Raw genomic sequence first — 6,625 nt, 5'->3', positions numbered from 1 at the left:
TCATCCGATTTATCTGTCCAGCGTTGTACTGATCGGATCACAGGCTGTTCACGTTTCAGCTTCTGCCTATAGGATGGTAGTAGGAGAACAGAGGAATGATCCGATTTGCCGAAGGCAGGGCGGGGGCGGGCTTTGTAGGCATGACTGTACGGCGTGTAGGCATGATCCAGGATGTTTTGAGCTCGAGTTGGGAAGTTACCGTGTTGACGGTACTTCGGTAAAACTTTTTTGAGGTTGGCTTTGTTGAAGTCGCCCGCCACAATGAATGCAGCCTCTGGATACAAAGTTTCCTGCCGATCGATGATTTCATATAGTTCGTCCATAGCCCGTTTGGTGTCGGCTTGGGGTGGAATGTAAACAGCGACAAAAAAGACTGCAGAGAATTCCCTGGGCAGATAAAATGGTCTGCACTTGACCATTGAATGTTCGAGATCAGGTGAGCATCCCGACGATGTTTTTTGCGTATCCACACACCACTGGTTGTTAATCAGGATACACACACCTCCACCTCTGTTCTTGCCCGATTCAGTTGTTCTGTCCTGCCGATGAATGGACAGGCCTTCGGAGTCTGAAATTGAGGGGTCCAGCCAGGTCTCCGTAAATACAAATGCATTGCAGTTCTTAATATCCCGTTGAAATGCCAACCTGGCTCTTAATTTCATCCAGCTTGTTGTCAAGTGACTGGACGTTAGCAAGGAGGATACTAGGAAGCGGAGGACGGTGTTGTCGTTTCCTTAATTTCACCAAGGTCCCGGCTCGTCTCCCTCTTTTCCTCCGGCGGCGTCTTTCCACAGGTATCCAGTGTAAACAGCCAGGTAAACAACTTTGGTAACCAACGGAGTGAAAGTCCCAAGATGTGTTTTCAGATTGTAGATTTAGTCTGATATTTAGGAGAGCCTCTCTGTCATACGTGATTAGCGCTTGACACGTTGCTAATACATGTGAAAATATCATAAAAAAGATTTAAAAAGCGTAAAGTTGAAGATTCAGTTGAGGTGGTTCAGGCATCTGGTCATGATGCCCACTGGGCGCCTCCCTTCGAAGGTGTTCCAGGCACATCCAGTGGGGAGGAGACCTCGGGGAAGACCCAGGACTAGGTGGAGAGATTATATCTCAACATTGGCCTGGGAACGCCTCTGGATCCCCCCGTCAGAGCTGGTCAATGTGGCCCGGTAAAGGGAAGTCTGGGGCCCCCTGCTGGAGCTGCTGCCCCCGTGACCCAACCCCAGATAAGCGGTTGAGGATGAGGATAAACGTAGTCCCATGTCTGATTGGCTGTGAATTTTGGTGTTCCGTCCGTCTTCTCCATCTGACTGAACGCCAACGTATCCTTGATATCATTGTGATGGGATATCTGGCACTCATGGTCTAGAACACACATTTGGTTGAGCTGAACCCTTGTTGTGAAACTTAAAGGTGCTTTAAGTAATAGGGGTATACCGATAAATAAGATTGATCGTCATAAAAGCCACTTGTCACTGGGTGTGATTGTCTGACCGATGATAGTCTAAAATAACGTCCCAAATAATCTAAAACTATTTAAAGAATTGGCACAGCGCTAGTAAGTACAATTTCAGAGTGGTAAAGAGAGGAAAAGAGTATGATTTCAAAACTTAAACACAAAAAACGTCTTCTCCCTCTCTCTTCCCCTCCCTCCCCTGGGGAATGCACTGGGACAGTACACAGGTACTGTGGGCATTGTACCGGCAATGAAATTACAGCATATACGTTTCCACCTGGCAACCCAGCCTTAGAATTAGAGTACAGAATCCAAACTGGCAACCAAGCCTTACGACTAGATTACCGAATCCAACCTGGCAACCCCACCTTACAACTACAGTATAGGATCCAACCTGGCAACCGATCCTCAGAACTAGGCCCTATTTCTAAGGCTAAGGTTAGTCTAGTCAAGCCTAGTTCTAAGGCTACCCTAGTTACTAGGTTTTTACTAATAACTAGAGTTAACCTGACAACCCAGCCTTAAAACTAGAGGGTATTTCTAACTTATTACACTCAGCGTGTAATAATAACTTATTACACTCCTTGAAGTTGATGGTATGCTGAGGGGTTGCGATCCCGTGCATGGCTGACCTGTTGTGGTCGGGGCCCACATAGCGGTTTATAAACTCTGAGGTCATCTTCTCCTTCTGGAAGAACTGAGTCAGCCCAGCCCTGGCATTTTCCATGGTCCAGTTGCCATGGAGACCAGCGTTGAGGTCCATCCCCTCTGACTCAAGAGTCTGAGGACACAGGGCACGCGTTGGTGATGCTACGCTACACCCCATTGGCTGCTGTGGTCAATCAATCAAAAGCTTGGAGACTAGTGGTGTGTTCCAGGCAACCCGTAACTCGTGATTTCACGACTTCATACTCACGACTCACGACTTGTTAGCGTTCCAGGCAAGTCACGACTAACAAACAAACAAACAAACCTGCGGCTCTGTTTTGATGGTGTCCGCGCCAGCAAGCCAGATCTGCTCGCACAGGTGCAATGACTTTTATGGAAACCTCACTTCACTTACACGAGCAGAGCTTGGATTGCTGGTGCAAAGACGTTCTGCTCGCGAAGATACCAAAAAATAAACCGTTAAACTTAACTGACAAATCGACATGGCCGACCGTGTAGCATTTGTGTTTTTGTGCGAAACTTTTTATCGCCAAAGGAGCCGGGTCCTTGCCCAGCTGAACGAAGAGGAAGAGGATGAACTGCGTGTAAGGTAATGAATGTTGGATGCCTCTCCCTTTAAGAAAGGTCTTTAAGTCTAAAGTCTTTAAGGTCTGGGTAAGTAGAACTGATAAAATAACAGAAATTAACTATATAAACTAAGCTTTTGCAATCTGCAAAATCAACTGGTTTTTAGAGGTCTGGTTTTGTGAAGACAAAGTCTGAAACTGGAAATATTCACAGCTCCATAATCGATAAAATAATAATATTTGATCAGTACCATGTATTTCCTGATATGTGATTGGCTGCAAACTTACAGGAAGTGACCTACCACATTGGTTTCCTGTTCGTCTTTTCGAGAGTAGTACTCCTGCAGTTTGGCTCCTCGTTCCCATGGGGCACCTCCTCCAACACCTCCAACGAGTGTGTGAATTTCCGAGTGTGTGTGTTTGTGTATTTCAGCATGTGTTTGTGTATTTGTGTGTGTGTTTTCTACCCTGTTCAAACTTCACCAGCATGTGTGGGGGCCCACTGGAGTAGCCTCGTGAGACCATCCTGATCTCGCAAGCTCCATTGTATTTACTCGCAGATCAGTCTGGTAACCTGCGATAGAGAAAATTTGGAGCCGATCGCAGAATGACCGGCCAATCAGCGTTGGTTTTGAGGCGGGTTTAGGTGTGACGCAACAAGAAGCGATTGTTCAGTCTAAACAACATGGCGGCTTCCACGGATGAGATGAGCATAGCTATCGCGCAAGTTTTATCAGAATTAGTGAGTATTCCTTCACTGAAAGAAGAGCAAAAAACGTCACCGGAGGCAAAGATGTTTTTGCTCTTCTCTCGACTGGTTTTAGATAGAGTTTGATCTACCAACTGGCTACGCTAGTCGCGAAGAAAATGGGAAGGTCAAGAATCCCATAGTAGTGGTAGTGTCTCCATTGGTTGCCCTGATGGAAGATCAAATTGAAGAGGCTGGGAAGCTAGGAGGATGCCATGCAGTGTCTCTGCCATGCAGCTGGGAGGAATAAACGACACAGACATCCTCCACGGCCGATTCCAGTTGGTGTTTGGTAGCCCTGAATCTTGGGTACTTAACGAGAAATGGAGGAATATGCTTTCCTCAGAAGTGTACCGTGAAAGCTTGCTGGGGATTGTCATTGATGAGGTTCATGTCACATACAAATGGTAAATTTAAAAATGTTAACGTTAGCTATGTTACCTAACTTAATTGTATGTAAAACAATGGCATTAGAAGAACCGCGAAGTCCTTGAAGCCAAACTAACGCTAGCTACACTAACTAGCTAGAGAACAAGCACTAGCAATTTGTTCATAAACAACGTTGGCTTACAGTCACAAAAGGATGAAATGTTTTTGTATGTTACATAAACGTCTATATTTATGTTGTATGTCAATGCCAAACAACCTATCCAGAGTGATAAGCTAGCTAGCGTTAGCTAATTTAACATTGCCCTTGCTGTAAATGCTTCTATGCATGTTGTTATTAACCTTTACTCAGTAAGACTCATTTGCCGCTTTTCCACCGACAGTATCAGCTCGACTCGACTCAACTCACCTCGACTCGACTCGGTTCCAGGCGCGTTTCCATCTAAAAAAGTACCTCTTCAATGTGGGCGGGTCGTAGAAAAGAAGCTCTCCACCATGGGCGGGTCGTCATTAGGTCACACAACCACACCCGACACACATGACGTGCAGCCTAACTCTAGCCCCGGGAAAGGAGCGACACACACGGCGAAACGCTGATCAGTGTCCCCCTCGGGAGCGGGTTCGTGGACTCCAACCACGCCGGACACAACTTAACTTTGAGTGATTATTCCCATTTACCAGCAGTCTGTTTACGTCACACAAAAGTACCTACTCCGCTCGCTTGGAACCTCGACGGAGGTAGTACTAAAAAAAAGTACCCGATACTAGGTACCAGGTACTTTTTTTGCCAATGGAAACGCAAAAAAGGCATGGCGAGTCGAGTCGAGTCGAGCTGGTACTGGCGGTGGAAAAGCGGCAATTGTTGGATCTCTTTTTCTGTCAACCAGGGGAGAGGGTGCAAAAGGGGAGGCTGCCTTCAGGGAGAGCTTTGCCAGGCTGGGAGAATTCCGATCCATTGCCAAACAAGGTGAGCTAGTTAATTGGGGGCCAAAGCAGTGAAGCTCTGTAGTCATCCATCGTGTTTCTACGTTTTCTTATTATGTGTGTTTGTCTTTCAGGTACACCTGTGTTAACGCTGACAGCGTCTGCTGATACCAAGAACAGACCCTGGGTGACCAAGCTGCTGCATATGGAGAATGCAACTGAAGTGACTGTTTGCCCAAACAGGACAAATATCAGGCTTGGACTGACACAGGTTCCATCCAATGACATCCAATAAAGCTGCATGGACTGGGTAGTGAAGGAGGTCAAAGATAAGGCACTATCAATGTCCCCCATCATTATTTATTGCAAATCACTGAAGTCAGTAGGGAAGGTGTTCTGCTATCTTAAAGCAGAACTTGGTGAAGATAGGAACCTTCTGATAGGAATGTTTCATAGTAAGACACTCACGCAGTATAAACACCGAGTGCTGGCATCGTTTAATGAAGAGGGGAGCTGCAGGGTTGTTGTAGCAACAACAGCTCTCGGGATGGGCTTGAATTTTCCGAATGCTTCACATATTGTCATGTATGGGTCATCAGATGATGTAGAGGATATTGTTCAACAGGTTGGACGGGCTGGCAGAAATGGGTTGCAATCACATGCAATTTTGTATGTTATCAAACAGTCCGTCAAGGTGGATAAAGTAAACTGCTTTAGAAAAGCTTTATTCAGCCATTTTGAGGAGCACACCACAAGTGTTGAGCCAGGACATCTGTGCTGTACCTATTGCCACTCCGTATGTTCATGTGCATCTGATGTTTGTGGAGAGCCTATTCCTAAACATGAGTTGTTAGAACCAGATGTTTGCATTGATCTGAAATGTAGAGCAGTAACAGATGATGATAAAACCTTAGTCCGGGATATGTTGGAGTACAGGAGCTCTTTAGTTAACACTGCTCATCTCTTCACTAGCAGGTCAGCCTGTACAGGATTTAGCACTGAACTTATTGAAGCAGTGGTAGAACACAGCAAACACATATTTGACTTGGCTTATATTGTTACCAACCTTCCAGTATTCACAGCACGACATGCAAGAGAAATCCTACTAGTAATTAGTGAGGTTTTTGGTGATATTGAGTTGGATATAGAGCCTACTTCCCAGGAGGAGAGTTTCACAGAGCCAGACATTGATTACACTGGTTATTTTCATGAGGATGAGGACTTGTGAGATGGGAACCCAACACAGCAGCACAGACTCAGACTGTCACCACCATTCAGGTGCAGGCCATTAGTGTCGATTACAACAACTCAGAATATTACTCAACCTGAACTCAACCTAAGCTGTGGTCTTGTATTTTGTCAAGTATTTAAATTACTTTGCCATGTACAGTTTCTTGAACCAATGCAATTGATAAAGCTGCTCAAAAGTGTGTGTCACTGTTGCTCAAAACTGTTTATTTTTGATTAATGATACTTGCATCATTGTGAAACAAAGTTTGGCATTTGTTACTATTTGATCATGAAACAATGACCCATGGTACACTTGTTTCTCTTTTTAATCTAAGTTTGACGTGACGATTGAGGTCGATGCTTCTGCTGGGTTTGTTTCTTTCTCTGCTTCTTGCCATCTTCTAAAAACAGCAAACTTGTTCTCTTGTCTACCAAGCAAGCGGAAGCAACGCATGCAAATCCGACCTGATCTAGACACATTTTCAGACAGCGGTAGCCCTAATTCTGTTAGCCACTCACTAATGCTTTTTTCTCTTGGATCCTTCTTTTGGAATATGGACTGGACACCTGAAAGTGTGCCTTTTATACGTATCCCGTATCCCAAAAGTTCTCCAACAGAAGGTTCCCAGATGGATATGCTGA

General features: G+C 45.3%; 1 pseudogene across 1 annotated transcript; it reads left to right on the top strand.

The window, feature by feature from the left end:
* The first annotated feature begins 228 nt into the window (after positions 1–228).
* On the top strand, positions 229–6,208 carry LOC311362986 (bifunctional 3'-5' exonuclease/ATP-dependent helicase WRN-like; annotated as a pseudogene). The gene is made up of 3 exons (XR_014684210.1): positions 229–436; positions 4,717–4,796; positions 4,888–6,208. The product of XR_014684210.1 is annotated as a bifunctional 3'-5' exonuclease/ATP-dependent helicase WRN-like (transcript).
* The last annotated feature ends 417 nt before the right edge of the window (positions 6,209–6,625 follow it).

The sequence above is a fragment of the Micromesistius poutassou genome, assembly GCF_964030765.1.
Source record: "Micromesistius poutassou genome assembly, chromosome: 18".
Classification (NCBI taxonomy): Eukaryota; Metazoa; Chordata; class Actinopteri; order Gadiformes; family Gadidae; genus Micromesistius; species Micromesistius poutassou.
Note: the sequence above shows the minus strand (reverse complement) of the source record. Positions and strands in the feature narration are given on the sequence as shown.